Source organism: Bos taurus, chromosome 13 (assembly GCF_002263795.3).
Source record: "Bos taurus isolate L1 Dominette 01449 registration number 42190680 breed Hereford chromosome 13, ARS-UCD2.0, whole genome shotgun sequence".
Classification (NCBI taxonomy): domain Eukaryota; kingdom Metazoa; phylum Chordata; class Mammalia; order Artiodactyla; family Bovidae; genus Bos; species Bos taurus.
The window spans coordinates 45,364,477-45,381,718 of record NC_037340.1 but is presented as its reverse complement, the minus strand read 5'-3'; the positions used below and the strand labels follow the sequence as shown (position 1 = coordinate 45,381,718).

Genomic DNA, 17,242 nt, shown 5'->3' with positions numbered 1-17,242 from the left:
TACTGTCAGTAGATCCACATTTAAGGAACTAAAGGAAGCAGAAACGGAGGGAACATGGACAGGAAAAACACACACAGGTCATTTTCCTAATGACATCTGACTTTCCCAGACGGATGCTCACAAGGCCGCAAGCTGGGGGAGGACTAAACGCAGAGGAGGAAGCGTCAGTGTGAAGTCATGTGATGGGAGACACCAACACTGATATTAGGTGGATAAACAAGAACTGGAGTCCCCTCCCCACTGCCCCACTCCTCCACTGGGCTTTGCAGGTTTGAAGGGATCTTTTATGTTGTAGATTGGATAGTCCTGGAACACAGTGATTGTTCAAGAACTAATGTTTTAAAATCTTCGTTTTTATCTTTCTCGGGGAAATGCTGACCTTACTGCATACAGGGCACTTTCTGAGGGTCCTCAAGCCAGAGAACCTTCTAGAGACATCTGTGTGCCTGTGAGGGGCCTCCTGAGTCTTAGTTGTCATGGCAACAGTGCATTCCTCATAAAGGCCTGTCGTGGTCCCCCCGAGGTAACACACTGTCCCTTCGGTCAACCCTCGTCTCCTACCACTTCCTTTGGCACAAGCAGTTCAAACATGGATCATTTAGGATGGAGAACACAAGAATAATTCACTCAATGGTGGGTGCTTTATGTAATCTGGAGCCTTTTATCATAGTCATGCATATTAAAAGTTTTTCTCCCACAAATTTATTCTAAGAATGAAGCCATTACCTAGATCAGCAAGGTGAGGAGGTTACCCCTCCTGGCCCCTGATTCCCAAAGTCCTGGGAATGTTTGTCCTGTCTCCAAACCAGCTCATGTTCTCCCAGAAACCACAGTGAACAGCATATGTTTTTGTCTCCAGTTTCTGCCCAAGGATGTGCTGGGATGCAGAAAGGGGTCGCAATGTGAATCTACTCGACAGTACAAGGCAGAGCGCTTCTCTCTGCTTTATACAAAGAGAGGAGGAAGGAAAATCATGTTTCTACTTGTGGAATCTACTCTGTTATACACTTGTTCTTGTCAGTCACTAAGTCGTGCCTGACTCTTTGCAACCCCATGGACTGCAGCACATCAGGTTCCCCTGTTAGCTCAAATTCATGTCCATTGAGTTGCTGTTGTTATCTAATCATCTCATCCTCTGCCGCCCCCTTCTCCTTTCGTCTTGAATCTTTCCCAGCATCAGGGTCTTTTCCAAACATTACAGGTAAATAAACGTGAGAATTAATTGAATATATAGAGTCATAGTCCCTGGCTTTTGCCCTTATGCTCAATTTGTCACTATATTTGTCATATAGTGGTCAGTCTAGAGAGTAAAAGTATCTGACAAAGAGATGGACCAAGAAAAGCAGAATTCATCCTTTTATATTAGCCCCAATTCTACCTCCTTTTGCTATCCTCTTTCTTCATGGCCCGAGATCCCAAATTCCTTTCTTACTTCCACTAAGAAAGCAATGGCTGCATCAAACCATCAGGGAGAAATTTTTGCTGCAAAAAATCCAGGAGGAGGAAAGTTAACACCTCGTTGCCAAGTTTCCAAATTTCCATTTTCACCTCATGGGTTTTCCTCCCTATTAAAACATGGTGGAAAGCCACAGAGGAAATGACCTACCACAAGTCAATTAGTGGTTTGTCTTGCCAGGGAAAATAGTGCTGTTGTTTGGGCACTCATGGTCACTGATCCAGGATCCCTGAAAGCACAGCAGCTTCAGCTGTGAACATCCAACAGGAGGTGCACATGGTGGGGGTCTGCAGGGAGAGAGGGTCTTCATGGGGCTTTTTGGGGAAAAAAATCTCAGCTTTCCAGATGAGCAAGAAAAGGTTTTCTAAAATATTTCCAACTTGGACCCACTTACTTCAGTGCATTCAGGATAACCACTCTTGCTCCAGTGCTGGAGGTCGTTCTGACAGGGATCCTCTAGGACCATCAGTCACGTCTGGACTGCATGTTTCTTTTGCTCTCGCAGTGAAATAAAGAGTGGTCTGAGCAAAACACATGGCTTGCCAAGCACTTTGCAAGGCTCCAGTTATGTATCATTTCCACGTTAACAACAAGCGAAGAAACAAAGCCACTGGCACAGCATCGGAGGAAGGTACATGCCAGCTGTGGGAACATCCTCCACCAGACTCACGGGAAATCAGGACTGTTAATGTGAGTATCCAGTGCACGGAGTGCACCGTGGGCTGACGGAGGCTGGTTTTCACTTTGTCTCTTCAATTTTTCACACTTGAGAAGGAGAAGCTGTGAAAAATCGCAGTCTGCCCTCTTCAGTCTTAGGGTAAATTCCTGGCTCTTGATGATTAAGTCGCCTACTCGCAGACTCCCCCACATCTGTGCCAATATTCCAAGCGTCCAGATATAATTTCCACGTCACCACTCTTCTCAGCTTACTGTGCAAGATTTGACATGTATCTAACTTGAAAATTTTAAAATAAGCCCACGTAAAATTTAATATTCAATTGGCTTCCCTGGTAAAGAATCTGCCTGCCAATGAGGAGATGTAGGTTTGATCCCTGGGTCAGGAAGATTCCCCTGGAGGAGGACATGGCAACCCACTCCAGTATTATTGCCTGGAGTATCTCATGGACAGAGGAGCCAGGCAGGTTACATTACATAGGGTCACAGAGTCAGACATGGCTAAGCGACTGAGTACACACACATATGGGATGTATACACATGTATGCCTACATACATTTGCATGCATATGTACTGGCCCTTATTCTGCCTATTGCAAGAAATCCATGTTTTCTCCCTCAGCGACTATGAAGCTGAAAGCACTAACCCATCTAGAGGAGGACGGGCTTTCTTTTCTCCTCCTCTCCCCTCCTAGCTGGCCATCATCACGGCTCTGTCACACCTTTGGTTGCACAGCCAGATTCTCTCTCTCTCGGGGGCAATGACCCAGCAGACATCACAAAGGAAAGAAAGGAGATTTTCTTCCCACCCCTGACCCCTGCACCCAAGGTCAGCAACGTTTATGCACGTCCGCAGGGCTACTACTGACGGACCCAGGTAACAGACTCACAGAGGCAAGAAAGTGAGGGTAAAGGTTTAGAGCCTCCTGAAGCCTGGACTTCAGATTCCCAGACCGTTACTTCTGCCCTGGTCCATCTGTCAGAGCAAGAGTTGAGACCAGCTGGGACCCAAGGATGTAAAGAAACAGACTCCACCTATAGATGGAAGAGCAGCAGTCCACCATGGTAGTGAGTTGTTGTTACCACCCGGCGGGGACAAGAGGAAGGAGATGAGGCTCCAGGAAGCTCCTGGAAACATTCCTGTGTGACCACGCCCAGGATTTAAAGAGGTAATGGAGGACGCCAGCCATCGTGCTGCTGGAGCACCAAAATCTCAGAGCCCTTCAAGATTCATACTTCTGTCACTGCATGTGACATAGAAACCTGACAGTCTAAATGGCTGGCTGAAAGTAACTAGAAGGCTAACTTGTGTTGGAAAAGGAATATTACAAAGGCTTACCATAATCTGATGGTGAGTCCCAAGTAGTAGAATTTTCGCATTTTCTCACCAGTTTCATGTAACTGAGTGTGTGTGTTTAACTAATTTGCTGTTTCTCTCTGCCCCTCTTCTGCCGTTTTCTATAGGATATTTGGTGGTGAATGAGCTTATAATTTAATCTGTGAGTTTCATTTTATGAAAAAAAATTCTGACAGAACTCAAGGAAGAATGGATATGACCCAGAGAAACTTGATAACCATGGGTGTCCATTCTGATGTGAGGGTGTGTCTCTTCTTGTAAAAGGGCCAACAGTGTCTTCAGCTGATAAAAAGAGAGTGGCTGAGATCCGGTGTCAGCAACTGTTCTGAACTCCAGGTCTGCTCAGAAGGATGCACAGGTGTTGGGCAGTGGTTGCATTTTTAACACTTTGCCTTGTAAGCTCAGGAGCATCTGAATCTCCACCCTTAGAGGAGACCTCCAAAGACAGGTGGGGGCGCGGGCCACCTGCCACTGCACCCAGGGCAAGGAGGCTGCTGGTCCCCACAGCTGGCCAGTCACAGGCAGGTTTGCAGGCTGAGGAGGCTGTTTAGACATTTCTCCCTGGTAATTCCAATCTGAGGAATTGTAAAGGTGCACTTACCATGCTTTCAGTGCAGTTGAGATCCATGGTGCGGGGAGAGTTAACATACTGAAACAAGGTCGTCATTATCACCATCATCATCACAGACCCCAACTGACCTCTTTGGTTAACTCTGTTTTTTTTTTTTTTTATTTTTTGGTTAAAATATTCAGAGTTGCCCTGGAAATGAATAGAGATCATTCTGTCGTTTCTGAGATTGAATCCAAGTACTGCATTTTGGACTCTTGTTGACTATGATGGCTACTCCATTAACCGTGAACTTCCAGATGTTCAAGCTGGTTTTAGAAAAGGCAGAGGAACTAGAGATCAAATTGCCAACATCTCTGCTGGATCATCCAAAAAACAACAGAGTTCCAGAAAAACATCTATTTCTGCTGTACTGACTATGCCAAAGTCTTTGACTGTGTGGATCACAATAAACTGTGGAAAATTCTCAAAGAGATGGGAATACCAGACCACCTGACCTGCCTCTTGAGAAACCTGTATGCAGGTCCGGAAGCAACAGTTAGAACTGGACATGGAACAACAGACTAGTTCCAAATAGGAAAAGGAATATGTCAAGGCTGTACATTGTCACCCTGCTTATTTAACTTGTATGAAGAGTACATCATGAGAAATGCTGGGCTGGAGGAAACACAAGCTAGAATCAAGATTGCCAGGAGAAATATCAATAACCTCAGATATGCAGATGATACCACCCTTATGGCAGAAAGTGAAGAACTAAAGAGCCTCTTGATGAAAGTGAAAGAGGAGAGGGAAAAAGTTGGCTTAAAACTCAACATTCAGAAAACTAAGATTATGGCATCCAGTCCCATCACCTCATGGCAAATAGATGGGGAAACAGTGGAAACAGTGGCTGACTTTATTTTTCTGGGTTCCAAAATCACTGAAGATGGTGATTGCAGCCATGAAATTAAAAGACGCTTACTCCTTGGAAGGAAAGTTATGACCAACCTAGACAGCATATTAAAAAACAGAGACATTACTTTGCCAACAAAGGTCCTAGTCAAGGCTATGGTTTTTCCAGTGGTCATGTATGGATGTGAGAGTTGGACTATAAAGAAAGCTGAGAGTCAAAGAATTGATGCTTTTGAACTGTGGTATTGGAGAAGACTCTTGAGAGTCCCTTGGACTGCAAAGAGATCCAACCAGTCCATCCTAAAGGAGATCAGTCCTGGGTGTTCATTGGAAGGACTGATGTTGAAGCTGAAACTGCAGTACTTTGGCCACCTGATGCAAAGAACTGACTCATTGGAAAAGACCCTGATGCTGGGAAAGACTGAGGGCAAGTGGAGAAGGGGACGACAGAGGATGAGATGGTTGGATGGCATCACCGACTCCATGGACATGGGTTTGGGTGGACTCCGGGAGTTGGTGATGGATAGGGAGGCCTGGCGTGTTGCAGTTCATGGGGTCGCAAAAAGTCAGACATGACTGAGCGACTGAACTGAACTGATTCAGAGTTGGTTTTGGAACTTTACAACCAAACATAAGGCTCAAGGACGTAAGCAACGACTGTCTGAGCTTCATAGCTGGTATGAGAGATCAGGAAAGGATTCATATAAAAAATTAAGAACTAAAAAATTAGCTAGTTATGTAATCAGTGAAAATTATCTATTTGAATGCAATTTTGAAATCCGTGCTGTGCTGTGCTATATCGCTTGATTATATCCAATCCTTTGCAATCCCATGGACTATAGCCCTCCAGGCTCCTCTGTCCATGGGGATTCTCCAGGCAAGTTTACTGGAATGCGTTGCCATGGCCTCCTTCAGGGGATCTTACCAAGCCAAGAGAATAAACCCAGGTCTCCCACTTTGCAGGCAGATTCTTTATCATCTGAGTCACAAGGGAAGCCCAAGAATGCTGGAGTGTGTAGCCTATCCATTCTTCAGGGGTTCTTCCCAACCCAGGAATCGAACCGGGGTCTCCTGCATTGCAGGCAGATTCTTTACTAGTTAAGCTACCAAGGAAACCCTTTGAAATACATAGTAGGGTTCAAATGTTTTTGGGTTAAATATCCAGATCCTGGTGCTTTATTTATTCTTATCACACTTGAGTTGTCTGAAGGGGCAAAAAAAAATGGAAGAAAGTATGTAAATAAAACTTGCTCTGGTGTCATTAATTATTAAGAAGAGAAAGAAAACTTATTTTTTATGAAAAAAATAGAAATTTATAATGCTAACATTTATATGTTTTATTCTGATGTTATGTTTTATTTTACTTAAATTAGGTAACATTTTGAAAATAAAAAATATAACATTATTTTCAGTAATAGTGGTAAGAATACTGGAAATCAGTAAAGGGTATTTTCTGCTAACATTAAAATGCGAGCCTAATTGAAAATCCTGATAAAAAGAATAATTTATTTTTCAATAGAATTACTGAATAGCATTTTAAATCCTTTAAGAATTCTCAGAAAGCAACCTTGTTAGAAAAATCTGTTTATGTTTTACTACTTTTAGATTTTAAATTATTCATTCTTGCAAAGCATATTTTTACTGCAGTTCATTAATTTTTAGAATCTATAGGTTTGTAGAACTCAATTTCCTTAATCATGCATGTAAAATTAATTATTAGAATTTTTATTTTGCTGAGTTCAGCGAGTGTGTGGAACCATACGAGATAGCCTTCAGCAAAATATGTAGCATCTACCAGAAAAAGGAAAAATGATTCTTGTTTTTCCTTAAAATGAATTTTCTGTTTCAATAACTTGTATTCAAATCATTAGGGCAAAATATATCACTTTGCTTTCCTTTGTTCATATTTGCAGCAGAGAAATGGAAATAACAACACTTGTACCCGTTGTAAAATATCTAGCCATACTGTGCATGATATAATTAGGTTTCCTAACAACACAGGTAAAGGAATATTAATTGAAGGAAATCATGAGTAAATCAAGCACTTGTATCCACTTTATTTGCCAATAAACACATAATTTTTAAAAACTAGATGTGGAAAAGATCGTGGAAGTGTTGTATCACAGAGAAATGCCGTTTTTCTTGGATTCAAACGTGGTGCTCCCTGCCCCACTTTACATGTGAATTACATAAAATTCTAGTAGGTACAATTTGAGGATTTTCGCTTCCATTTAGTACTATTTTTAAAAAAGAGGCAGCCATCATTTGGAAGTACAACCATTGTAAAGATCGCTTGTGACCAGCAAAGCAGCCAAAGGTTTGTGTGAATTCGCAGATGACATAGTGTGAACTCCGGAGTGTGCAGAGGGCACTTGTAAATACATGATGGGCAGATCAAGACAAGATCTAATTCTGAAAGCTAAGTTTGGCCTATTGTTGCTCATTTATTATGTGTGTGCTCTTCTATTTTGTGTTATGTTTTGTTGATGATAGAGATAAATTTTTTAAAAAGCTGTTTCTATAGGAATTAATGAAATTACTAATACAGTCAGTTATCCAAAACTTTTTCTTTAATAACATGTGACATCTTCGAAAGAGAATTCTCTTGCTACACACATTCCACTAGCATCATCTCATGAATTTTGAAGAGAGACTGTCATTGGAATTTATTTCATACTGGTCTTCAGTCATCAATCTTTAGTATAGAAGGGCTTCCCAGGTGGCACAGCGGTAAAGAGTCCACCTGTCAATGCAGGAGACACCAGAGATGTAGGTTCCATCTCTGGGTTGGGAAGATCCCCTGGAAGAGGAAATGGCAACCCACTCCAGTACTCTTGCCTGGAGAATCCCATGGACAGAGGAGCCTGGCAGGTTATAGTTCATGGGCTAGCAAAGAGTCAGACATGAGTGAGTGACTGAGCACAGCACACTCCAATGTATAATTTAGGGAAGTGAAAGCTGTATTATTACCAAGCCAAATATTTTGTCATTTATCTGAATGCTGTATTATATAACCCCACTCAAATAAGTAAAATGACTTCATTGTCAAAATGTCACCCATGAGTCACACACATTTCAGCACAAGAAAAATGGAGACACAAGAAAGAAACTCCATGTTATAGTTCTGGGTATTCCACCAAGTATTTGTAGAAAAAAAAAATCAAAGGACTGGGGAAAATATATAGAAGACTGGACTGAAAATACTGCTGTTTAATCTTATTTTATATTAGATTCTAAAAGACACAGTTAAGATTTTAAAATCAAAAATTCTATAAAGAATTTTAGGTTATGTGAGAGCCAAAAAGCCTTCTCTGCCTCCTGGACACACAATTAAATATTAATCTTCCAAACAAATGATATGGTAACTGGAATGGAAAAGAGTAGGAATATAAGCTATATTCCGCATGCTGCTGCTTGTTTCGGTGGTATCTTTTTGCCTCGTTGGAATATACATGGAAGATTTACATTCCAAGACAATAAGAGATGGAAAAAAGACAAGGGATGTTTTTTAAAAGCACATTAGGAATGTTTAAAATGCACCTCGTTTTGGATTCATTGATTTTTATTCTTTAAAACGAGGCTTTTCTATTTCCAGAGATGACACGCGCATCGTTCAGCCCCACTGAAGAGCCGCACGATTTGTTGCCGGCTATCTCATCAATCCTGCTTTAATCTTCCTGGGGTACTGAAGGAAAACATGCTGAGCTGTAGATTTCCTCTGCGGTGGCAGGAGGAATTGACTGAGCCACACCGCTGCTCTTCTGCAGGTCTTGAGAGTGCCTCTCCCCCGAGTGCTCTCCTCTGCCGCCAGGGCCACGGCCAGGTGTCTGGGAACTGCCACGGTCACAGAGTGTGCTCCATTGATTAACCATGAAAACAGTAATGGGACAGTCACTGAGCCCTGAAACGGCTCCTCTGAACTCCTTCAGGACGTCCAGGGGTCACTACTCATGCTCCCTTGTGAGTATCAGCTTCAAGCTCTCTGGCTGTGGGCTCAACGCTATCTGCAATAAACTGCTTACTTTCCATCACAGCTTAACAACCGCCCACCAGGGTAGGGTGCTGGGGAACAGAGCAAGGAGCGCGCAGCTTCACAGCTGCAGGAAGGGCCATCTACACCCCCGACTCGGAGGATTTCCAGTCTGGAAAACGACTCTCCAGCACATCAGGAAGTATAGGGAGGTGGTCTCTCAATGTGAATTTCTAGAATTTAAAAGTAAAAAGCTGGCTACTTTTGCACATCCCTTTAACTCTTCAAAGCTCTCTCCTACTTCCTCTGCTGGCTTATTTCTTATTTTACCTAGGGACCATTTCTGAAAATGAGGGGAAACCATGGCAAAACCATGACTAAGAAATATTAAATGGCTTTATGAGAATCACTGAAGGCAGAACTCTGTCAGACTCCCAACCTGTATCTAATCACCCCAACTATACTAATCAATGTTCAGTTCAATCGCTCTGTCACGTCTGACTCTTTGCCACCCCCATGGACTGCAACACGCCAGGCCTCCCTGTCCATCACCAATGCCCAGAGTTTACTCAAACTCATGCCCATTGAGTCTGTGATGCCATCCAACCATCTCACCTTCTGTTGTCCCCTTCTCCTCCCACCTTCAATCTTTCCCAGCATCAGGGTCTTTTCCAGTGAGTCAGTTCTTTGCATCAGGTAGCCAAAGTATTGGAGTTTCAGCTTCAGCATCAATGAATATTCAGCACCTTCCAATGAATATCCAGGCTTGATTTCCTTTAGGATGGACTGGTTTGATCTCCTTGCAGTCCAAGGGACTCTCAAGAGTCTTCCCCAACACAATTCAAAAGCATCAATTCTTCAGTGCTCAGCTTTCTTTATAGTCCAACTCTCACATCCTACATGACTATTGGAAAAACCATAGCTTTGACCATACGGACCTTTGTTAGAAAAGTAATGTCTCTGCTTTTTAATATGCTGTTTAGGTTGGTCATAGCTTTTCTTCCAAGGAGCAAGTGTCTTTTAATTTCATGGCTTAACTTTTATTAAATTTAAAGTGTCTTTTAATTTCATTTCACAACTAAAATCAGTATTAGTGAGACATATATATTCCCACTAAGGATGTATACAGGACATGCATAGTGTGGGAATATATAAAATACACATGCACACATATACTAGTGTGGGAATATATGTCATATAAATACACATGCATATATGTCGAGAAGATCCCCTGAGTAGGAAATGGCAACCCTCTCCAGTATTCTTGCCTGGAAAATTTCATGGACAGAGGAGCCTGCCAGGCTACAGTCCATGGGGTTGCAAAGAGTCGGACATGGCTGAGTGATTGAGCACACATACATATATGATATATATACACATGGATACATACATACATATGCACACATATAGTACTGTGGGAATATGTGACATATAATTCACATACATATATATACACATGAGGTATACACATTAATACTTACAAACATATACACACACACATGTACTGGTAGGGGAATATATACATAAACACTTGTAAGGGCTGTGTATACAACGTTTCCAAATCAAGTCTTCCCCTGGGTCCTAAAGCAGGCCATAAACATGCGTCTCCTGCCATCAGTGTGGCTGTTTCATGTTTGGCATCTTCCACACTTGCTTTAAGACAAAGGATCAAGGACTCTGCCTTCTCTGCCATGTTCCAGCAGAGCTAAGATGTAAATCTATAGTCTTGAAAGAGAGCTCCCATGTTATTTAGGCCTCTACCCTAATCCAGACACCAATAAGCCTGAGAGGATCGCCTGTGATCTTGAAAAACTGCACAGACCCCGCATCTGAGCAGGGGCAGGTGACTGGGAGTCAGGCTCAGCCCATCCTCCCAGCAGAGGCGGTGTCCTCCCCCCACCAAGGGCCCCCAGGTTCAGTGGGACCCACCAGGATGGGCCACCTACTGCTCATCACTGGGGGCCAAGGGAAGAGGCAGCAGGAAACAGAGCGGTCCTAGGTGTAAATACACAAGGAGATGAAATTACTAAAGGGAGTTACACACAGAAACTACAGAGAAGAATAGCGTGTCTACGGACCAATCCTGGAAATATGGATGTTATGAGGGTCCCGGTGAAAACATGCAGAATGGTGCCCAGCTAACAGGCACAGCTTCTCAGAGAGTCCAAGGTTTTCTTCTCGTAAGCAATGTTAACCATGCTGCTCAGCTACTTCAAAGAGCAATGAGTAAAACATGAGCAAGTAAAATGTTGTTGTTGTTCAGTCACCAAGTTGTGTCTGACTCTTTGCGACTCCATGGACTGCAGCACGTCTGGTTTTCCTGTCCCTCACCATCTCCTGGAGTTTGCTCAAGTTCATGTCCACTGAATCAAGGATGTCATTGCTCTAAGAGCAATGAGGAGAACATGAGCAAGTAAAATACGACAATTTTATTTCAGATTTCTTCCATAACTATAATCACATGCTTAAAAGAACTTCTCCCTTATGATACTTGATTCATGGACCTAACATTCCAGGTTCCTATGCAATATTGTTCTTTACAGATTCGGACTTAACTTTCACTACCACACACATCCACACCTGAGTGACGTTCCTGCTTTGTCCCATCCACTGTATTTTTTCTGGAACTATTAGTAACTGCCCTCCACTGTCCCCCAGTAGCATATTGTACACCTTCCAACCCAGGAAACTCATCTTCCGGCTTCATAACTTTTTGTCTTTTCATACTGTTCATGGGGTTCTCACAGCAAGAATACTGGAGTGGTTTGCCATTTCCTCCTCCAGTTGACCACATCTTGTCAGAGGTCTTCACTAGGACCCATCCGTCTTGGGTGGCCCTGCACAGCATGGCTCATAGCTTCATTGTATTAGGCAAGCTCGTTTGTCACAACAAGGCTGTGATCCATATTTGCAAAACAAAAGGAGAGAGATGGGGACTTTTTTGGGTTATCGAGTGGCTAAGACTCCGCTCTCCCATTGCAGGGAGCCAGGTTCAATCCCTGGTCAGGGAACTAGACCCCTGTGCTGCAGCTAAGATTCTGTCTGGCCAAATCAGCAAATATTTTTTTTTTAAAAGAGAGAGATGAAATCTACTATGCATATTTTATAATAAATATTATTTACTTAAATAAGTAAATTCTAGAAAAAACAAAAATCAATCAGTAATAGATTAAGTATGAAAGATTATTTATGTTATTTTCTTGAAAATTAGTTGGAATATAATTTCAGTTTTTATCAAACTTTGAAGACATTTTATACCCTCACTATAAAGTGCTTCTTCTAATGACACCAGTTTTAAATACTTTGTGGTAATGATTTATATAATTTGAAGTGGTTATTTTCCATACTTCATTACTTTCCCCCAAACGATCATTGATTTGATAATTACTTGATATTTTAAAGCCTGAAGACATACTGTCCTTGAAAATGTTTTAAATGTCTTGTTCTAAGCAAAAATAAATTACATGAACTTAGAGATGATTTATTTTTTCAACAAAGATAAAGATCATTTTATTTTATCTTAATTGACTGCTTAGCCACATATCTTATCCAAGAAATCAACATATAGCTTGTTAACGGACCATAAAGTCAGGCATTTCTCCATATCATGTGCAAATATTATTGCATTTTATTAGGATGACCCAGGATCCACTGTAGACAACGTTTTACTCACTGATTTTCCTCTGGCTTCTCTGCCAGGACCCTGATGTGTAACTTTTGTCTCTACAAAGCAGGCTGACATTTAAATGTGAACCATTTGATTAATTTTGAGCATTCAATTAGTCTGTGTTGTTGTCACATTTATATTTCAGACTTGTCCTGTAGACATGCTTAAGAATTTAAGACAGCTATTATTTATTGCAGTACACATTTTTACGTGAACTAAAGAGTAGGTGAAGAAATTTAGTAAGCACTAAGTGGGATATACCTGAAATTTCAGGTAGAGCAGGTGGGAAAGTAAATGCTATGCAAAGGATTGTGCCTAGCAAGAATTAACATACACTTGATCAGCAAGATCTTGCAGTTTTAGAATTCATGAAAATACCTGGGGCTTTTCTTGTAAAACATCCCTGAAAGTATTAATAGTATGGTATCTTAAGTAGCAGGCTTCCCTGGTGGCTCAGTAGTAAAGAATCCACCTGCCAATGCAGGAGATGTGGATTCGATCCCTGGATCAGAAAGATCCCCTAGAAGAGGAAATGGCAAACTATTCCAGTATTATTGTCTGGGGAATCCTGTGGACAGAAGAGCCTGGCGGGCTGCAGTCTGCAGAGTTATAAAGAGTCAGGCACAACTAAGTGACTGAACAACAACATCTTGAGTAGAATATGTATCCCTGGTTTGAACTAGTCCTTCAGAATACATTAATTACTCCAAACACCAACGCTAGGAATTTTCATACCCTTCTGATAGACTTATAAACCTATTCAAAATTGTACATATTGTTTTATAATGCAACAGAACATTATAGAAAGTGTTTCTTAACCATTTTTAAAGCAAATTCATAACTTCTAAGAGATCTTCCCAAGAAGATAATTAAAAAGTTCACTGAGAGAGAACAAACAGGATTATTGGGGTGAAAGCATTATTAAATATGGGAGCATGAGAGTTACCAAGTGAACTTAATAAAATATTTTGACCATACTCTCAGTTGAAATTTTAGTGATAATATACGCATTAATTGTAGTTTTTAGTGCATCTTACTTTATAATGTTCTTTCTTATCATTTTGCAAGATGAGGTACCATCATACCATCAATCACACAAGTGTGAGCATATATACACACAAATATAGGCTTCCCAGGTGGCTCAGTGGTAAAGACTCCACCTGGCAAGGCAGGAGATGCAGTTCAGTGCCTGGGTCAGGAAGATCCCCTGCAGAAGGAAATGGCAACCCACTCCAGTATTCTTGCCTGGGAAATTCCATGGACAGAGGAGCCTGGTGAGCTATAGTCCATGGGGTCACAAAAGTCAGACACGACTGAGCGACTAACACTGTATAATGTCCTTTCTCATCATTTTGCAAGATGAGTTACCATCATACTGTCAGTCACACAAGTGTGAGCACTTACACACACAAATATACATGATTCATCTGAGGAATGTGTGCATATATATGTGTGTGTGTGTATATATATACACACCCGCTTTCTGCCATATTTTCATTCCTTCATCACTTATTGTGCATGTTACGTATTTGTGACTTCTTAAAACACCAGCATCAGTTAATGTTCCAAGTGTGCACTGTGCCCGTGCCTGTGTGTGTCTCAGCTTCAGGAGAGGAGAGAGCTCACTGCATGTTGTATTTGTGCAGTGGGCTCTGGTCTTCCCCTCTCCTGGTCCTTCTCCACTTTTGACTGCGGTATTGGCAATTTAAGGCAAGACCCTGCTGGGAAGACAGACGAGAGAAACTCAAATTGTTGAGTATTTACTGCAGAGTGATAGATTTAAGAATAATTTTAATTTTCTTTATCTTTCCAAAGTCCCTCAATTCACATGAATTCTCTGCACCCTCAGAAGAAAACCAGGCACACAACAAAGCAAAACCAATGGCGATGCTGGCGGAGTCCAGGCTCATCCCATGACTTGCACACAGCAGCAGCAGGTGAGTCCCAGATGGCCAGTCTGGATTCTAAGCTGACTGCTGTTCACCTTTTCGTCTGAGTTTGGAGGACTATTAAGATCAAGGAAAACATTTGAATGCAACTTTCTCTTCTTTATTCAAAATGATCTATTCTTTCCTATGCTTTAAATGATCATCTCCTTCATTTAAATGGCTTGCTGGAAACACGTCTCCTAATGAAACCCCATTATGCTTTTTCATAACTTCTGACTTGAGTGAGTTCAGCACTGGGCTCAGAAAGATATTAATTTAAAAGGAAAAAAAAAGATCAGATGTAATGAGCTGTGAAAAGACTGTACGTCTGGAAAGAATAACACTGAAAGACACTTAATATAAGGCCAATTATTTGACTGGCACTTGGATCTTGCCATTTGTAATAACCTCAACAGAAGAAAATTTCAACACAGAGATCTTCTCTACAATACATACAGAGTACCGGAGGACACAGGAAAATGATCTTCAGCTAGGATAGCTCCAAGCACACACATAATCTGCACAATCTTTAGGCAAGTTACAATCTCTCTGTGCCTCAATTGTTTCAACTAAAAAATAGGGTGCATGTGTCTGTGTGCAGGGGTGGGGTGAGTGCATTTATGTATCAGAGTCTTATAAACACTAAATGAACTAATATATGTAAAGTGCTTTAAAAAGTACCATCGGCATATCCCAATTTTTATCTCATTATTGCTTTGTTTAGGACGCTACTCTATTTCACAAAATCTGCATACAACAGGAGGCTAAAATAGGAGCCAAATAGAGGCAGAAAATAGAAGGAATTTCGACTCACTTGTTCACAAAGCAAATCTATCTCTAAAATCTCCAGAAAGGTGCTAAGAAAATTGCCACCCATACCTAAAAATCTTATAAAAGATTTTAATCAACAGTGACTGCTGCCAGGATGACAATGGCTGAGAGAAAACTTGCATTAAGAACCGTTCATTTAGACACTACCTTCTCTTTAAAATGATCTTCAGTTGACCTCAAATATCATATCAAAAAAACGAACATGAAAGTCGAGTTCAGAGTAACTAGGGGATATTTTAAATATGAAAAAATTCTGGCTGTCTCGACAGCTCTTCTTTTTCAAATGTCAGCAGCAAACATCATCGTTCAGAAGACAGATTTCTAGCTACCTTTCAGGATGGAGGGAAAGATGATCACACATTAAACTAAGGGCACCAGGAAAAAAAGAGAGATCCTCAGATTCTCTTTGCATCAGCATGAGTTGAAGAAAAAAAATCTCCCTACGTTGTCAAAAGAAGAATTGGAGACAAAATATCTGTGAACTGTAGCCAAGGCGAGCACACATTTTTCAGGCTTTTTTCAGCAACTTCCCCAGAAAGATAAAAGGTGCAGTAACTCTTCATAGAGAAGTGTGGATGATTTATCTACTCAATTACGCTTGATGTCAAGAGGCACCAAAGCAGAAGACAGTCCCGAAGAATGACCACGTACCTCATACACTGCAGTTCAGAGCTGAGCCCCACACAGTCCAACGTTGCCCCGCACATGACCACTGCTCTTCTGTGCTACGATCAGGGCTCTGGAAGTTTTGAAAATGATGAGATAAGTGGCAACATCACTAGCTACCATTCACACTCCTAGCACACACTCAGAATCACAGAGGCATTGTCTGCTGAGACATCTTTCCGGACGTAGTATCTACTGTGACCCCTGTTGATCCCAGTCCACTCCCAGCCATCTTTATGGGATCTGGTGACCATAAGTAAGTGGGGACTCAGACAAGGATGCCCAAAGAGGAAAAGGATGCTGGTAGGGGTGACACAGGGCATTTTGCATCCTTTGTTTATTTTTTAAACTAGCTACTGGTTTTCAACACTACTTTGTCCTAAATTTTTTTTAAGTGACAAGAATTTTTTAAAGCATTGTAAAGAAATCTTTCCATCTCTGTGAGTAGTAATAGAGAGGGTCTATTTGTCTATTTTAAATCAACAGAAGGCTCAAGAATCTTAACTTTCATCATTGATTGATCCACATCTTATCATTATATAGAGTGGCCAACAGGCATAATATTTTCTCACACATTTCTTTCCATCTGGTTATTTCTCTCTTTGTCCCACGTGAATCTCTCTGAATGTTTTTAAGATATTTGAAAACATATGTGGTTCTATTTGCTTTAAAAAAAAAAAGCTGCTGGAAAGAAGTATCAGTGTATTTTTTGGGTAGTTAAGAAGTTAACACATTTAGTCTTTAGTGCCCTGATGAGATAGATAGTCCATTCCCATCTGCAAGGAGTGAAAATCTTATAAAAATGCAAAGAGAAGTTAGGACAAGAGATAATTCAGCAGAAGAAAAAGCCATACGATAAAAACTGTATCAGAATATTTTTAAAATTTTAACTAAATTGGGGTGTGATAAGCACAATCCACACTTGGAAAATTTAGTGTTTCAGCTGGTAAATGAACAGTTTGGGACCCTTTACAGACTTGTCTGCTTCTGAGAGGGTTTGAGTGAGATCTCTGCTCTCTTGATAACCCACCTTTAAATCTTTGAGACTACAAGTGAAATGCAAAGCTCCAACTCCACAAATCCAGCTTCAACCACACAAAGATGTCATTGCCAGCCTAGCACAGCATAATTAATCCCTTCACACTTCCCCTGTCTACACAGTACAGTATAACTATGGGTTGTCCATCACTTCCAGACTTCCCTAGGTGAGTAATTATTATGATAATTAACAGTT

At 41.2% G+C, this 17,242-nt stretch overlaps 2 long non-coding RNA genes across 2 annotated transcripts in view; one reads left to right on the top strand and one right to left on the bottom strand.

Moving 5' to 3' along the window:
• The first annotated feature begins 463 nt into the window (after positions 1-463).
• The window catches only part of LOC132346912 (uncharacterized), a 17,603-nt gene continuing 824 nt past the window's right edge, over positions 464-17,242 (top strand). Inside the window, exons 1-3 of the long non-coding RNA XR_009496911.1 lie at positions 464-633; positions 1,962-2,146; positions 14,399-14,520. This is a non-coding gene — a long non-coding RNA (uncharacterized lncRNA). The remainder of the gene's footprint in view (positions 634-1,961; positions 2,147-14,398; positions 14,521-17,242) is intronic.
• The window catches only part of LOC132346913 (uncharacterized), an 18,889-nt gene continuing 16,135 nt past the window's right edge, over positions 14,489-17,242 (bottom strand). Inside the window, exons 2-3 of the long non-coding RNA XR_009496912.1 lie at positions 15,994-16,081; positions 14,489-14,589 (exon numbers count right to left, since the gene is read on the bottom strand). This is a non-coding gene — a long non-coding RNA (uncharacterized lncRNA). The remainder of the gene's footprint in view (positions 14,590-15,993; positions 16,082-17,242) is intronic.